This window comes from Cupressus sempervirens, chromosome 2, assembly GCF_028749045.1.
Source record: "Cupressus sempervirens isolate cs-2001-9-10 chromosome 2, ASM2874904v1, whole genome shotgun sequence".
NCBI classification, from domain to species: Eukaryota; Viridiplantae; Streptophyta; class Pinopsida; order Cupressales; family Cupressaceae; genus Cupressus; species Cupressus sempervirens.
Genome location: NC_143119.1, coordinates 697,625,566 through 697,643,575, shown reverse-complemented (window position 1 = coordinate 697,643,575; position 18,010 = coordinate 697,625,566). Strand labels below are relative to the sequence as shown.

General features: G+C 37.3%; 1 pseudogene; it reads left to right on the top strand.

The window, feature by feature from the left end:
- Positions 1–26: 26 nt before the first annotated feature.
- The window catches only part of LOC149575289 (uncharacterized), a 74,536-nt pseudogene continuing 56,552 nt past the window's right edge, over positions 27–18,010 (top strand).

Below are 18,010 nucleotides of genomic sequence, written 5' to 3'. Positions count from 1 at the left end.
ATTTAAATTACAGAACTAACAAAGAAATGAGGAACCTGGAGTATCGTCATCCTTCCTTCCCCGTGCCCATTGAGTGTTTCCTTCCAAAGTTTCCAGAACTGAAAGTAATAATAATATCTCTTCACCCAGCGGTGGTCATGGCAGTTGGAGGCGCCGCTCTGCTTCCCCACCACGTGGTGGTTCTGGCTAGTCCCTGGCTCCCCCCCCTAGGCAGGCTTCTGGCTGGTCTCTGGCTCCTCCTCCTAGACAGGCGCACTCTGGCAAGATTCCCCAGCTGGCCTTGGCTATTTCTCCTCTGCGGCCAGACAAGAAGGATGCAGAGACCGCAACTACCCCAGATCTTGCAGATGCTGCTGATGGTTGGACTGTTCCTAGTCCGCCTCACAATCCCACTGATGCATGGGGATTTCTTGATAAAGATGATCCTCCTCCTTCTGCTAGTACTGCCTTGGCAGCATGAGGTTGTTTTAAATGTTTTTTTGATGAATAGTTTATAGTTGTTGGCTGCGGCCATGTTGTTTACTCCGGCTTCGGCCGATTGAACTCATTCACGGGGTGATCTTGTATCCCCCGGCCCTTTTTTGTGAATTCTAATCTTATTAAATTTTATTAATTGGAAAGGACTATTCATTAAAAAAATAATATCTCTTCCCCTCCCTTTTCCAAAAACCTGTTCAGTCTAAAATTAACTATTAAAAAACTATTTCTATTTATGGCTTCCACCCATAATGATGTGAGATCCTCTTAATAAATCATTTTTGTGTGTAACCATTTATTTATGATCAAGAAAATAGTTTAAAAAGGAGTTGTTTTTCTCATATCTAATATTTATACTTTTTGAAATATGATAATTTTCTAGGATATCTAACATCCAACACTTTTCCAGCATATGACCATTTTCAGGCCATTGTGTGCCACAATAAAAAGCTTATTGGCTTAATTAAGATTGTACAAAACAACATGGTCAAGAGTATTGGAACATGTGTGGCTCATGTCTTAAGAAGATATAACATGTGTGAGTTATTTGTTAAGTTTGTATAAGACAACATGATAAAAAATGATAATCTTCAAAAGAGTGGTACTAATAAAAAGCAGTTGGAAAAGGTGAATTGATCGTAGTTCAATAGCATTTATATGGTCAAGAGGTGTGATAGATGTATTACTTAGATGTAATTAATGTTGATTGAGTTATTAGGTCATGCCCTTGTCAAAACTATAAGAATAATTAGACATTACATTATTTGGCCTCATTATTTAACTATAAGATATTCTAAGATCTACTTATATCAGCAACACCTATATTTATTAGAATGTATTTTCTAAATTAAAAAATGCAATTTTCTTGAAATTATATTGGTCCATTGGATAAAAGGCAATAGCTAAAATAGATTTATATATATATAATAAAATAAAATGCAAGACATATGTTTATGAAACAATAAATCAAAACATTTATATACACAAACAAAAAGCAATAGGCAGGGCATATTATAAATATTATTCCCAAACAAAATCTAGATATTTGGAAATGCTACTGACTAAAATAGGTCATTATTTGATAAGTAGGAGATAATTTCCACAAGTCAAATTGTGATATTGCTATCAGGATTTAATAGTGTGATTTTGAGTCAAACTCATTGACCCATGCTTCATGAGTAGTGATTCAACATGAATCCATCTCTCATGAAAATAAATGGAACACTCAACACTCATTAGATCTAGGTGATGCTCACAAAGGTGAAGTGTATCCTCATCATCATAACTCTTTGTTTGATTGTCAGACTCAGTTTGATACTCATGTTCAAATGAATTGTCAGACTCTAGTACAAATTTGTTGATCCCCAGATGAAAGGAAACTTTCTTGAAGCCTAGGCCTACATTGTGTCACGAGCCCATCTAGATGTTGCTTTGATTGGATATATTTGTCCTTTATTGTTGCATCCTATAGGATCATTACCTTTTTAGCTAAGACATTTTATTAGTTTAAGACCTTGTCCGTATATTTTAGGAGTTATTTCATGAGTATGAACTGTGAGATCAATTGGGAACTCTTCTTCGTATAACCAAGAAATAATAGCTCTATTTTCATCTTTGTCTTCTAAAGATATGGTGGCTTGTACAAATGAACCATTTAAGATAGTCTTAGGTGATAGAATGGACGATCTCTTCATTTTAGATGGTCTCCCATAATGATAGGGAGATTAAGGAAGAGATGTCAATGACAAAAACAATTCAAATTGATATTCTCCCATTCTAGTTTCTTTTAGCATAAGAGTCTTCTCTATTTCTTTGAGCTTGTTGACATGATTGTCAGTAGATGCTCTATTGTTAGGAACAAAACTGTCACCAAATTTGAGCACCTTACATGTGTAGCTGATACAGGCAGGTATAGTGACCTCTAATACTTGAAATACAAACTTCATGCATTGATGTTATGTCAAAGGTTATGCTTGCATTTCATGAATCCAAGGCCTTCTTAATGGTATGTTGTATGCTAGGGGAATATTAAGAACCTAATAGGTGACATCGTGTTCTATAGGTCCTACTTAGAGAGGTAGCACAACAAGACCTTTGGATTTTTGTTCTACTTCATCATATGTTTTGATGGTGATATTTCTAAAAGGGTCAATAGGCTCTTCATTGTAACCTAGTTGTGTAAGAAAACTAGTTTAACAAATATTAAGACCAACACCATTGTCTATAAGCACACAATGAACATGTTTCTGATGGATCATGACTTTGATATGCAACGGTTGATTGTGAGGATGACTCAAATAATTATTTTCCTCTTCAGATAAGGACAAGTAATGAGGTGAAGTCAAGTGACCTACCATGAATTGAAACCAATTGAGATCAAGATCTTGAGGTATGCTTGCCTTAGTGAGAGCTTTGTCAAGAATCTGCCTATGAGCAAGCAAGATTTTAAGCAGTTCAAAAATGTTTATCTGAGCATTAGTACATTGCAATTGTTTGAGTATGCTATAGTTTGCAGTAGAAGTTATGGGTTTTGGGTTTTGCATTATCACTTTTCTCTTGATTGTGATAACATCATAGTATTTTGAGTTTAAAGGTTCAACCATGTTGATTACATTGTCATCATTGGTATATGTGTAGTTTACCTTGTTGTTGTTTTTTAGTTTAGAACTTTCTCCCTTTTCATATAGAGGAATAGTTTCTTTACAAGTTTTATGATCTCAGTTTTTGTTATGTCCTCCCATAACTATGTCAGCATTATCAATAAGGTCTTGGATCTTATGTCTTAGATTAATGTAGTTTTTGGTTTTTTGACCTTTGTTTTGATGGTATTCATAGTATGCATTTTCATCCCACCATGTAGGTTTTGATTGTGGATCATATAAACAAGAATTATCCATAAGAGTGAGAATATGATTCTGAAGAAAAGTCTTGTAGACTACTTCAAGAGGTTCACCAAGAGGTGTGTATTCACGCTTGGGTCTAGAAACCCAAGATGCGTTCTTAGCATTATTTTTAGATTTTCTATTGTCTGCAGTAGCCTTTTGAGTGGCTTTCGATGCATGCATTTTATCTGTGAGATTGAAACTTGCCTTGGGAGGTGTAGGAATACTATTATCCACCACTCCATCATGTACTACATCTCAGTTCTTGTTAATTTACTTTGGCTTGTCTTTGTTAGTGTTGGACCCTTATTTGGTGTCTTTTTGAAGCGTTAAGTCACATTTCTTAATCACAAACTCCTCTATGCGGATACCCTATGTGATAATTTCTTCGGAGGTATGTGGACCTTGAAGCTATGGCTTGTATCCAAAATTAGGCAAGAGGTTATCCATGGATATGTCAAGTTTCTTAGTTTCAGGTATCTTACATGAGTAATTAGTGTATAGTTGTCTCCATCTTTGGAGGGATGTTAAGAAAGGTTCTCCAACTCTCTGTTTAAGGTTATAAAGATCTCTTATGTTAACTGAATGTTGGATATTGTGTGAGTATTGTTGTATGAACATGTTGGTAGTCTCATCAATTTTTAATTCCAATAGGTAATTGTGAGAACCACTCCATAGCTCGACCACCTAGACTAAGTGGGAACAAGCACATGAGGCATGTTTGATCATGTATTAACTCCATAGACAAGGCACCAAACTCCCTCAAGTGATCTTCGGGATCATACGTACCCATGTACTTTTCATATTTAGGTAGCTTAATTCCTCTAGGAAAAGGAGGCATGTACATATTTTTGTCAAAAGGAAATGGACAAATAGCATCTAGTGTGTATTGTTTAGTAGGTTTGTCTTTTTCTTTCATCATTTGTGCCAATTGCTCTTGCATGACTTGGAGTTGTTTTTACAGTTTAGAGGTTTCAAATTCCTCTTCTTGGATCACAATAGTTTCAATGTTGTAGTCTTGAGGTATCTTAGCTCCTTCTTGAGCTAGTTTGAGGCAATATTTCTCTTTCTCATCATTGAGTAATATTTTCATCATCTTTTGGAAGTTTTTGTCTTTGAGACATTTTTATATGTCTTCTAGGGGAATTTCTCTAGCATCTCTATTTTCATTTGTGTATTTGTGATGACTCTTGAACTTTTTACTTCTTTGAAATTTATCTATGTTTTCTCTCCTATTATTTTCACCGGTTTCTTAGTCTTGGTTTTCCATCCTATTAGTATGCAAGCTTTTAGTTTGTCTAGAACGTATAGGTGTCTTGTATAGAGGTTTAATCTTTTTGTTTAAAGATGAAGGTGTCATGTTTATGTTATCAAAATTAGGTTCAGGAGACAATCTATCATCGTCTGGATGTTCTTAAAACATTGGATTCCTAACTCGTTGTAAGTTTATTAAAAAAACTCAACTGACATTTGGTGGACCAATAGGTGACATAGATCAAAAGGATCCTTCCTTGGATGCAACAAGTGAATGGTACTGTGAGGATCCTTCACTAAACTTAGACTATGTATAAAACTAGGAATGACCTCTACCACGATTCCTACCTCTACCTCTACCTCATCTAGGTCGATAAGAGTAAAACATACTTCCACTCCTAGTTGTAATTGTCATAAAAAAAGACATATAACTAGACCACACTTAGAACTTCATCTCAAAGTAGGTAAGTGATAGTAAGAATGATGTATACCAGAGTACAAGTAGTTAGAGAAGAGGCTAGAACAACTAAGAGATTGACTACCGCAACACAAGGTGTGACAACACAATAGAACAAACGACACAACAAAGTGATGAGACTAGTTTGTACATGGATCACAAGTGTCTAACCAAGAAAGTTGTTTGAGTTTTAGACTGTTGTAAACATAGAAGTGTATTGATGTACCTAAACAAAGACTTGATTTGGACAGAGTCTTGATGAGGAAGCTAAGAATAGCTCCCCATTTTTTATAATTTTTGACAAACTCATGCATAGAAGTGACTCCAGGGTGAGTAAATGACAAAGATCATGCAAGTAAATGAACTTGACAAACAAATTTGATCAATTTTTGATAGTTTTAAGACAAAAGCTTGTGCAAGAATCTAGATAGACCTATTCAAGGAAGTACATAGACTGACACAAGGAAAAAAAATCCCAAATTCCTGTCTTGCACAAATTTTTGTAGAAAACCATGTGAGGAAGTGACAAAATGACTAGTTTAACCCAATTTTGGACAAATTTTGACACTATTCTTGCATAATCTTGCACAAGATAATATAGCTTCTCATGCGAAGAAGTACAAAGAGTGACGCAAGTAAACGTAGACTACAAGACCCTATGGTCCTGGCTTGCACAAAACTTGTTAGGATTAAACCACAGACATAAATAACAATTACATGCAAATATAGCCAATAAAAAAAAAATAGATCACATAGAAAAGAACACAAGACACCAAGATTTTACGTGGTTCACCCAATCCTTGAGCTACATCCACCAAACAACAAGTCCAATATTATTATGATCTAGTGATTACAACCTGATTACAGTCCGTAATCCCTTACAACTCAATACCATTGCAAAAACCAATTTTCACATCATAACAATGAAACAATCCCTAACCCTAAGCCCTTTTATACAAGTATTTTTACCACTTTAAGCTTAAAAAATGTTAGCCATATGTCAGCCACAACATCGGCCATGACCCCATTTTTTATTATGATGTACAGTACTTTCCTGATGAATCACTACAAACTAACAAAACTTCACAATGAACTAGGCGAGTAAAGGACATACTTCCTAGTTTCAACCAAATTTTGAAGAGATTTTGATTAGTTCTGATAGGTTTCAGACAAATCTTAAATAATGTTTCTAGTTTTTAGATAGACTTTGGACATTTTTTTCAAATTGACATAGTTTGGACTGATTTGCAAGTACAACAGTTGGTTTTTTAGACTCGTTTGTAGAAACAAACAGGGGAACACCAACAATTGTTTTAAAAAATCCATCCAAGGACAAAGAAACTTAGAGGGATGTGGGAGTCTTGCCCTTTTGTTTTGGACATTTTGGACAATTTCTTGACTCAAAAAGGATACACTTTATCCCTCTAATTGAAAATGGTAGGGGTAGAAAACCCTTTGTCTCACATCTTATGTGCATGCATTCACCTCACACAGATATGTCACCCTACTAGAGGGTGCCCATTTTTTTGGTGTATTCTAAGGACTCAATACCATATATGTTCAAAGGTTACCCTTGAGGTAGGGGCCAGTGTCATATATCACCTTCCAACATCTAGGTACATCCCTATGGTGAGGATCTACAAGAGAGATTCTTCCCCCTCCTTGCACAAAGATTATGCCCCCTTTCGGAGGTGAATTAGGTAGCAACTAACTACAAGTTTTTAATAGACTTCCATTCACATCAATCCCCAATGTCCTCACAAGTGAGGTTAAGGGCTCTCAACCACACTAACATCTAAAAGTATACACACTTTTCTAACAAGACCGAGAGCAGTGCCCCTCAATGCAATAGAAAAAGCCTCCTCATGATATGCGATATCAAGAATCACAAGGAAGAAATCAACATGGCTTTAGATTCTTTTTCTCTACAAAGATTTTTATTATAATAAGTTGGAATCACCAGAGAAAGGTGTGTGCTCTCTTAGGTCATTCCTAGAGGTTGGATCACTCTGGCAACCTTGCTAAAGGTTGATTCAGACCTTGTTTGGATTCAAGGGTTCAAGTTTTTTATTTTCCCAAAAGGGAAAAGAGCATATTGCTCTAAATTTTGACCTCACCCAAACAAACAAAACACATTCATCACCAAGCTATCTTATCAATCCCAACTTATCTAATTTTGGGTTTTTCATTTTCCCAAAGGGAAAAGAGCATAATCCCTTCACTAAAAGATTCACTTGGGAGAACCACTACCTTCCTTGTCTCCTATGGGTACTGTATTCCAAAGGCATCTAAGTTTTTGATTTACTCTTGGACATCACTTCCAAGTAGAAAAGATCATAATCCCCTACTCCTTTTTCTAGAGCCCTAAGAAGTTCACAAGGCCTATTTAAATTTATGTGGATTGAAAGCATGTAAAAAGATATAATATTTGAGTAGATTTTAAATATCTTTGAAAAGTGATTCTTTGACAAGCATCTTACAATCAAACCATTAGCAAGTTGTGTGTGTTTGTTTCAAGGTGTCTTTGAAAATTGTCCTAAAAACCATTGTTATGTTGTTCCAAAAATCATAAATCATGAAATAAATGCTTCAAAAATAGAGGTCTGAATAGAAACAGTAATGTCAGAATGTGAAAAATGTAGAAATTTGACTATTCTGCTATCATGTCTTGCATGAGGCTTTGCATAGGGCCATGCGAATATATGCTTTGTGTTGTGCAAGAGAATATTTTCTTCACGTGAGAATATGCTATTCTTGCATGAGAAAGTGCATATGATGACACAAGTAATCAAATTTCTCACACTAGAAAATAACTTTTTGTATAGGATTTCAATGTATTGTACAAAAAGCAATGCAAAATATTAAACATTACTCCATTAGTCAATGTTGAAGATCACTTCAACCCTAACCTATGCTGAGTTTGATGACCTAAAAGATTATAAGAATATTATATTATCTTGTATTATCTCTTTTTTATTAAGATTATGTAAATCAACATGATCAAGGGTACTTTAACATGTATGCTTTATCTTTTATGTTTGTATAAGACAACCAGACTACCACTAATAACATATGATATTTTGCATAAATATTTTTTGGTTAATTATCCTTGATGTGTACCTTTTTCAATACTTTGAAGGTGCACCCTTTGTCAACAAGTTGTACAAATCTTTCCCATTGATGATTATCGATGCTCCATATCTATGCAAGATGATGGTGAGTATCTTGGTCGTCCATTCTCCAAAAACTCCTCACCCACTTGTCATCTTCAGTTAGAATATTAATTTTTGACTGGAGGGGATGTGTTTGTCAATGTAGGCCTGCGATGGCCAAAGTGTTGTTTGTATTGTGTAGGTTCACCTACCAACCTGTTTTGGCTTTTCTTTTTAGTGACATGTAAATGTTACACTTCTTTTTATAGATATGTTTTAAGGTTCTCTTGCCTTGTAATTCACATCATCAAAAATATCTAAGATCACCCATGCATCTTTTCATGAAAATAGAAATACTTCAGAGTACCCTATTGCTAGGGTTCCAATGTTATTATCCTTCGATGAGCTTGCTATAGGTCCATTATTCTACATTCTCACCTCTCTTTTTTACTAAATATTGAGAGGCAAGGAGCTACTGTAGTCCATGGTTGATTCTCGTATATAGAATGTTAAAGGAGATAATTTGTAAAGACCATCCCTGCAAAACCAATGTCACATTAGCAATCTCCATAAAATGCAAAAAAATTCAACGAGAGTCAAAGTCATTTGAAGATTGACTAGTCAACATTAGTTGATTAACTATAAATAACTTTAATAAAAATGATACGTATACATATATGCTCAAATCTAAAAGAAATCATAATTTCATTACTAGAATACTGAGATGTACCAATTATGTTGATTGTTTTGACATAAGCTCTAGAGCCTCTCTAAGAACATAAGGGCGAGAATATTGTAGAGTGCTTCACCACCCTTCCATGAAGTTGTTAAGCTTCCCTAGAATCTTTCTTGACATGAAAGATATCCATCTTGACAATGAGAAAGACTAACCAGGTAGAACCGAGAGAAGTAATGGAATTGTGTAACACATTGTCTACGACTTAATAAAAATATACCATCCATCCCATTAAGGTGATACAATGTACTCATGCAACAAAAAATCAAATACACTATTCACAATTACTCAATATGAACTATCTACACATAGGCATTTTCATAAGTTATTCCAATAAAATATTCATTTCATAAGAGGAATTGTCATAATGCAACATTCATAGTATCTGAGAATGTTTAAATTGAACAACATTTTCTAGGGTAGAATTTAACAATAATTCTCAAGGCTTTCATGATATTCTTGAACTATAAATAACAAGGTGACATCATTCCTTTTTGAACCATGAAAGTAAAACTTCAATAGACAAATAAAAAATTATAACAACTGTTCTCTGCATCAATGCCAACAGTTAGAAAAGAATAAACCAAACAATCTCGATTTACAGTTATAGGGCTAGTTTGTTAGGGTTCACTGTTGATATGGTATATTGTTTGACAATTAGTTGAAAAATAAGTTAATCCTGCTTGGTAATGGGTTCTTTTGGTTAAGGGTATGTGCAAGATCATGGTGTACCAAACTATGGCCTTAAATGGCAGTGAAAAATCAGCAAATCAGGTTTATGTGAACTTGACACATAATTTTGAAGTGGTTATGGACTTTATATCATAAAGTTGTAAGAAAATAATCTGTAATAAATTGAATGTAGTTTCTAAACTACCAGGCCTTATTAGGAGAAAAAAATAATTAATTGGTCAAAAGTTTGAATTTTAATGCAGTATTAAGAAAATTTCAAGGCGAAAATAAAAAGTAGGTGTATGTCTGACCATCTTAATCAAAATCAAATCATAATATTTTTTAAATATAATTATAGATATGAAAAGTAGATTCATGCCTGGATGTGACACATATTTTTTGGTATTTTTATTTCAAATAAATAATTAACTATGAATTTTCTACCAAAACTTTTTCGAAAAAAAAAGTCCCGTGTCTGACCACCTTAACTAATAGAAAATTTTAGCAAATTAATTAATTTTTTTTTTCTTATACTAGCCGTAGTATAGAATGTGACACAACTTTTAGATTTAAAAAATGTTATACCATTTGAAAGTTATAGCTATTTTTCAATCAGTATGTCAATCAACACTTTACAATTATCTTCATTGATAATTAACTAATAAATACTTATCGAACTCAGAATTTGACAGAAACTATATTTATGGAATCTAGAGATCGATATTAAAAAACCCTTTTCGTTTTATTCAATTTCGATCAAATTAACATTGTCAGACAACTACCTAAATTCTGAGTATCACTAAAACCCTCTTCAAACACGTCTTTTGGGTTGATCGGGTAGGCTTGGTATTTACCAAGCCTAATCAGATATCCGATATGTTGAAGTTGGCAAATTTAAAATCTCAACTCATTTTGGAGGAAAAATTGGGTTTAAATGTCACAACTTATTATTTCTAAATTATTTCACTTATATTACTATGTATATATATATATATATATATATATATATATATATATATATATATATATATATATAAAATAATGTAATGTAAAGATATAAGATATAATCTAACAATATATACTAATATATTATGTTAATCTTATTACAATCTATAAATATAATTTATATTATTATTACTTTTACTAAATATAATAACATAATTTATATATATATATAATACGTATTATATATTATTATATTAATATTTATGTTATTAATATATATATATATATAATAACGTAATATTTTCATTAGCTATAATATGTATTATATAATATTATATTAATATGTATAATAATATATTATATATATAATAATGTAATATATTAAATATAAATATATAATGTGTATTATATATATTATTATATTAATATGTATGTTATTAATATATATATATATATATATATACATATATATATATATACATACACACACACACACACACACACACACACACACACACATATATATAATAAAATAATATTTTCATTAAATATAATAAAGTAATACATATATATGTTATTAATCTATATATAATAACGTAATATTTTTATTAAATATAATAATGTAATATATATATATATGTGTGTGTGTATGTATGTATGTATGTATGTTATTAATAGATATGTATATTATTAATATATATGAGTCAAAGGGGATCATAGGTCAACCATTGACTCCTTTTGACGCATTAAATGATGACATATGTTCTTAGGGGTCCTAAGAGCCCTAGGGACATATTACAATGGTTAATATGGGTCAAAAGGGGTCATAAGGTGACCTATGACCCTTTTTGATCGATTAAATGATGATATATGTCCCTATGGGTCCTAAGACCCCGAAGGACATATTTGAATCGTTCATATGGGTCAAAGGGGGTCATAGGGTGACCTATGACTCCCTTTGACCCATTAAATGATGACATATGTCTCTAGGGGTCCTAGGACCCCTAGGGACATATTCGAATGGGTAATATGGGTCAAAGGGGGTCAATGGTCCCTTTGACCCATTAAATGACGACATATGTCCCTAGGGGTTCTAGGACCCCTAGGGACATATTTGAATGGGTAATATGGGTCAAAGGGGGTCATAGGGTGACCTATGACTTGCTTTGACCAATTAAATGACAACATATGTCTCTAATGGTCCTAGAACCCCTAGGGACATATTCGAATGGGTAATATGGGTCAAAGGGGGTCATAGGGTGACCTATGACCCTCTTTGACCCATTAAATAACAACATATGTTGGTAGGGGTCCTCGGACCCCTAGGAACATATTCGAATGGGTCATATGGGTCAAAGGGGGCTTTGACCCATATGAATGATTCAAATATGTCGCTAGGGGTCCTAGGACCCCTAGGGACATATTCGAATCGTTCATATGGGTCAGGGGGGTCATAGGTGACCTATGACCCCCTTTGACCCATTAAATGATGACATATGTCTCTAAGGGTCGTAGCACCTCTAGGGACATATTCGAATTGTTCATATGGGTCAAAGGGGGTCATAGGGTGACCTATGACCCCCTTTGACCCATTAAACGATGACATATGTCTCTAGGGGTCCTATAACCCTTAAGGACATATTCGAATCATTCATATGGGTCAAAGGGGGTCATAGGATGACCTATACACCCTTTGACTCATTAAACGATGACATATGTCAATAGGGATCCTAGGACCCCTAGGGACATATTCGAATCGTTCATATGGGTCAAAGGGGGTCATAGGGTGACCTATGACCCCCTTTGACCCATTTAATAACGACATACCCCTTTGACCCATATGAACCATTCAAATATGTTCCTAGGGAAATATTGGAATCGTTCATATGGGTCAAAGGGGGTCATAGGGTAACCTATGATGCCGTTTGATCCATTAAATAACGACATATGTCCTTAGGGGTCCTGGGTCCCCTAAGGACATATTCAAGTCGTTCATATGTGTCAAAGGGGGTAATAGGGTGCCCTATGACCCCCTTTGACCCATTAAACGACAACATATGTCCCTAAGGGTCCTAGGGACATATTCGAATGGGCCATATGGGTCAAAGGGGGTCATAGGTCACCCTATGATCTCCTTTGACCCATTAAACGATGACATATGTCCCTAGGGGTCCTAAGAACCCTAAGGACATATTCGAATCGTTCATATGGGTCAAAGGGGGTCATAGGGTGTCTTATGACACCCTTTGACCCATTAAACGACGACATATGTCCCTAGGGGTCCTAGGACCCATAAGGACATATTTGAATCGTTCATATGGGTCAAAGGGGGTCATAGGGTGACCTATGACCTACTTTGACCCATTAAGCGATGACATATGTCCCTAGGGGTTCTAGGACCCTTAGGGACATATTCGAATGGGTAATATGGGTCAAAGGGGGTCATAGGGTGACCTATGACTCTTTTTGACCCATTAAATGACAACATATGTCTCTAGGGGTCCTAGAGCCCCTAGAGACATATTCGAATGGGTAATGTGGGTCAAAGGGGTTCATAGGGTGAGCTATGACTCTCTTTAACCCATTAAACGATAACATATGTCGCTAGGGGTCCTCGGACCCCTAAGAACATATTCGAATGGGTCATATGGGTCAAAGGGGTCCCTTTGACCCATTAAACAATGACATATGTCTCTAGGGGTCCTAGAACCTCTAGGGACATATTTGAATTGTTCATATGGGTCAAAGGGGGTCATAGGGTGGCCTATGACCCCCTTTGACCCATTAAACGATGACATATGTCCTTAGGGGTCTTGGGACCCCTAGGGACATATTCGAATCGTTCATATGGGGTCAAAGGGGGTCATAGGGTGACCTATGACTCCCTTTGACCCATTAAATGATGACATATGTCCCTAGGGGTTCTAAGAAACTTAGGGACCTATTCAAATAGGTAATATGGATCAAAGGGGGTCATAGGGTGAAATATGACTCTCTTTGACCCATTAAATGACAACATATGTCTCTAAGGGTCCCAAAACCCCTAGAGACATTTTGAATGGGTAATATGGGTCAAAGGGGGTCATAGGGTGACCTATGACCCTCTTTGACCCATTAAATGATGACATATGTTGCTAGGGGTCCTCGGACCCCTAAGAACATATTCGAATGGGTCATATGGGTCAAAGGGGGTCATAGGGTGACCTATGATCCCCTTTGACCCATTAAACGATGACATATGTCTCTAGGGGTCCTAGAACCTTTAGGGACATATTCGAATTATTCATATGTGTCAAAGGGGGTCATAGGGTGACTTATGACCCCCTTTGACCCATTAAACGATGACATATATCTCTAGGGGTCTTATAACCCCTAGGGACATATTTGAATCGTTCATATGGGTCAAAGAGGGTCATAGGGTGACCTATGACACCCTTTGACCCATTAAACAATGACATATGTCCCTAGGGGTCCTAGGACCCCTAGGGATATATTCGAATCGTTCATATGGGTCAAAGGGGGTCATAGGGTGATCTATGACCCCCTTTGACCCATTAAATGACGACATATGTCGCTAGAGGTCTTCAGACCCCTAGGAACATATTCGAATGGGTCATATGGGTCAAAAGGGCTCATAGGGTGACCTATGACCCCATTTGACTCATTAAACGATGACATATGTCTCTAGGGGTCCTATAACCCCTAGGGACATATTCGAATTGTTCATATGGGTCAAAGGGGGTCATAAGGTGACCTATGACCCCCTTTAACCCATTAAATGATGACATATGTCCCTAGGGGTACTAGGACCCCTAGGGATATATTCGAATCATTCATATGGGTCAAAGGGGGTCATAGGGTGACCTATGACCCCGTTTGACCCATTAAATGATGACATATGTCGCCAGAGATCTTCAGACCCCTAAGAACATATTCGAATGGGTCATATGGGTCAAAAAGGGTCATAGGGTGACCTATGACCCCTTTTGACCCATTAAACGATGACATATGTCTCTAGGGATCCTAGAACCCCTAGGGACATATTCGAATTGTTCATATGGGTCAAAGGGGGTCATAGGGTGACCTATGACCCCCTTTGACCCATTAAACGATGACATATGTTCATAGAAGTCCTAAGACCCCTAGGGACATATTCGAATCATTCATATGGGTCAAAGGAGGTCATAGGGTGACCTATGACCCCCTTTGACCCATTAAACGATGATATATGTCTCTATGGGTCCTATAACCCTTAGGGACATATTCAAATTGTTCATATGGGTCAAAGGGGGTCATAGGGTGACTTATGACACCCTTTGACCCATTAAACAACGACATATGTCCTTAGGGTTCCTCGGACCCCTAACTACATATTCGAATTGTTCATATGGGTCAAAGGGGGTCATAGGGTGCCCTATGACCCCCTTTGACCCATTAAATGATGACATATGTCCCTAAGGGTCCTAGGGACATATTTGAATGGGCCATATGGGTTAAAGGGGGTCATAGGGTGACCTATGACCCCCTTTGACCCATTAAATGATGACATATGTCCCTAGGGGTCCTAGGACCCCTAGGGACATATTCGAATCGGTCATATGGGTCAAAGGGGGTCATAGGGTGCTTTATGACACCCTTTGACCCATTAAACGATGACATATGTCCCTAAGGGTCCTAGGACCCATAGGGACATATTTGAATCGTTCATATGAGTCAAAGGGGGTCATAGGGTGACCTATGACCCCCTTTGACCAATTAAATGATGACATATGTCCCTAGGGGTTCTAGGACCCCTAGGGACATAGTCGAATGGGTAATATGGGTCAAAGGGGGTCATAGGGTGACCTATGACTCTCTTTGACCTATTAAATGACAACATATGTCTCTAGGGGTCCTAGAACCTCTAGAGACATATTCAAATGGGTAATATGGATCAAAGGGGGTCATAGGGTGACCTATGACCCTCTTTGACCTATTAAACAACAACATATGTCGCTAGGGATCCTCGGACCCCTAGGAACATATTCGAATGGGTCATATGGGTCAAAGGGGGTCATAGGGTGACCTATGACACCCTTTGACCCATTAAACGACGACATATGTCTCTAAGGGTCCTAAAACCCCTAGGGACATATTCAAATTTTTCATATGGGTCAAAGGGGGTCATAGGGTGACCTATGACCCCCTTTGACCCATTAAATGATGACATATGTCTCTACGGGTCCTATAACCCCTAGGGACATATTCGAATCGTTCATATGGGTCAAAGGGAGTCATAGGGTGCCTTCTGACACCCTTTTTACCCATTAAATGATAACATATGTCGCTAGGGGTCCTCGGACCCCTAGGAACATATTCGAATGGATCATATGGGTCAAAGAGGGTCATAGGGTGACCTGTGACCCTCTTTGATCCATTAAACGATGACATATGTCGCTAGGGTTCCTCGGACCCCTAGGGACATATTTGAATGGGTGATATGGGTCAAAGGGGGACATAGGGTGACCTGTGACCCCCTTTGACCCATTAAATGACAACATATGTCTCTAGGGGTCCTAGAACCCCTAAGGACATATTTGAATTATTCATATGAGTCAAAGGGGGTCATAGGGTGACATATTTGAATCGTTCATATGGGTCAAAGGGAGTCATAGGGTGACCTATGACTCCCTTTGACCCATTAAACAACGACATATGTCTCTAGGGGTTCTAGGACCCCTAGGGACATATTTGAATGGGTAATATGGGTCAAAGGGGGTCATAGGGTGACCTATGACTCTCTTTGACCCATTAAATGACAACATATGTCTCTAGGGGTCCTAGAACCCCTAGGGACATATTCAATGGGTAATATGGGTCAAAGGGGGTCATAAGGTGACTTATGACCCTCTTTGACCCATTAAACGGTGACATATGTTGCTAGGGGTCCTCAGACCCCTAGGAACATATTCGAATGGGTCATATGGGTCAAAGGGGGTCATAGGGTGACCTATGACCCCTTTGGCCCATTAAATGATGACATATGTCTCTAGGGGTCCTAGAACCCCTAGGGACATATTCAAATCATTCATATGGGTCAAAGGGGGTCATAGGGTGACTTATGACCCTCTTTGACCCATTAAATGATGACATATGTCTCTAGGGGTCCTAGAACCCCTAGGGACATATTCGAATCATTCATATGGGTCAAAGGGGGTCATAGGGTGACTTATGACCCCCTTTGACCCATTAAATGGCGACATATGTCTCTAGGGGTCCTATAACCCCTAGGGACATATTTGAATCGTTCATATGGGTCAAAGGGGGTCATAGGGTGACCTATGACACCCTTTGACCCATTAAATGATGACATATGTCCCTAGGGGTCCTAGGACCCCTAGGGATATATTTGAATCGTTCATATGTGTCAAAGGGGGTCATAAGTTATCTGCATTTTAGTAGAAGGTGGTCTGAAAAGCCTTGTTTCCTAGACCCTTCCATAAATGCATCCCTAACTTGCATTCCCACCTGTGGCACCCTCTAAAACTGAGGGATATGCAAGTTAGGAGACTAGGCAACATAATGCCAGAGGTTGGAGGCCTGGAGAGAAGGGCAACTATTTTTCCAAGTCGGCCCTAGGTCAAGCAAGCCCATGTGCTTGACCAATTTTTGCAAGGTAATTGGTGACAGTCATGGTTGCAAGCACTTCTGATCAGTTTGAGTGTTGGAGTTGGATGCATTTACTGTGTTGGAGATTGCCTTAAGTGTTTTAGGTCTTGGGAACCCACCTTGCCCATTCTTCCTTGAAGCCCTAGCTTAACTTGATCAACTAGGCCTAGGTACCAAGAAGCAGTTTGCAGGGTGCTGGAGCAAGATCATCCCAAAAGCTTTTGGATTCTTAGTAGGTGACAAGAAGGGTGTTTGGACCTATGGAGAAGTCCCTATGCTATTAAGGGATACTGGGAGAAAAGTGAAAAGAAGCTAATTGGAAGGCTACAAGGTTTGTAGGCCTAGAAGTGCAAAGGTGTGTTGGGAGTTTGGTGGAACCAAACAAATTGACGAGTTTGGGTTGGAATAGTATGTCCATGATTTTCTCCATTTCTGGTGACAGTTGGTGAGGCTTTTGAAGTGGGATTGCCTTGTTTGGCTTGGAGGTTGAGTATACCTGGAGTGGGTAAGAGGACTTGTGAGAAGTCCTAGAATCCTAAGTTGGATTGTGACATCCATTTATTGGCTTGTGGAAGGTAGTTGCTGCAGACTCTGCATCGAAAGGGGATTGAATAAGATTTCAAATTAGGAGAGAATGAAGACCATGGTGAGAAATCAATTCTTGCCATTTGATTTAGCAATCCAAATGTAAAGATAAGAAGGAACAATTTGAAACAGAGGGATATGGATGTCATGTCCTATACTGACAAATTCCATACCCTGAGTATTAGGGGAGGACTGGAAGATG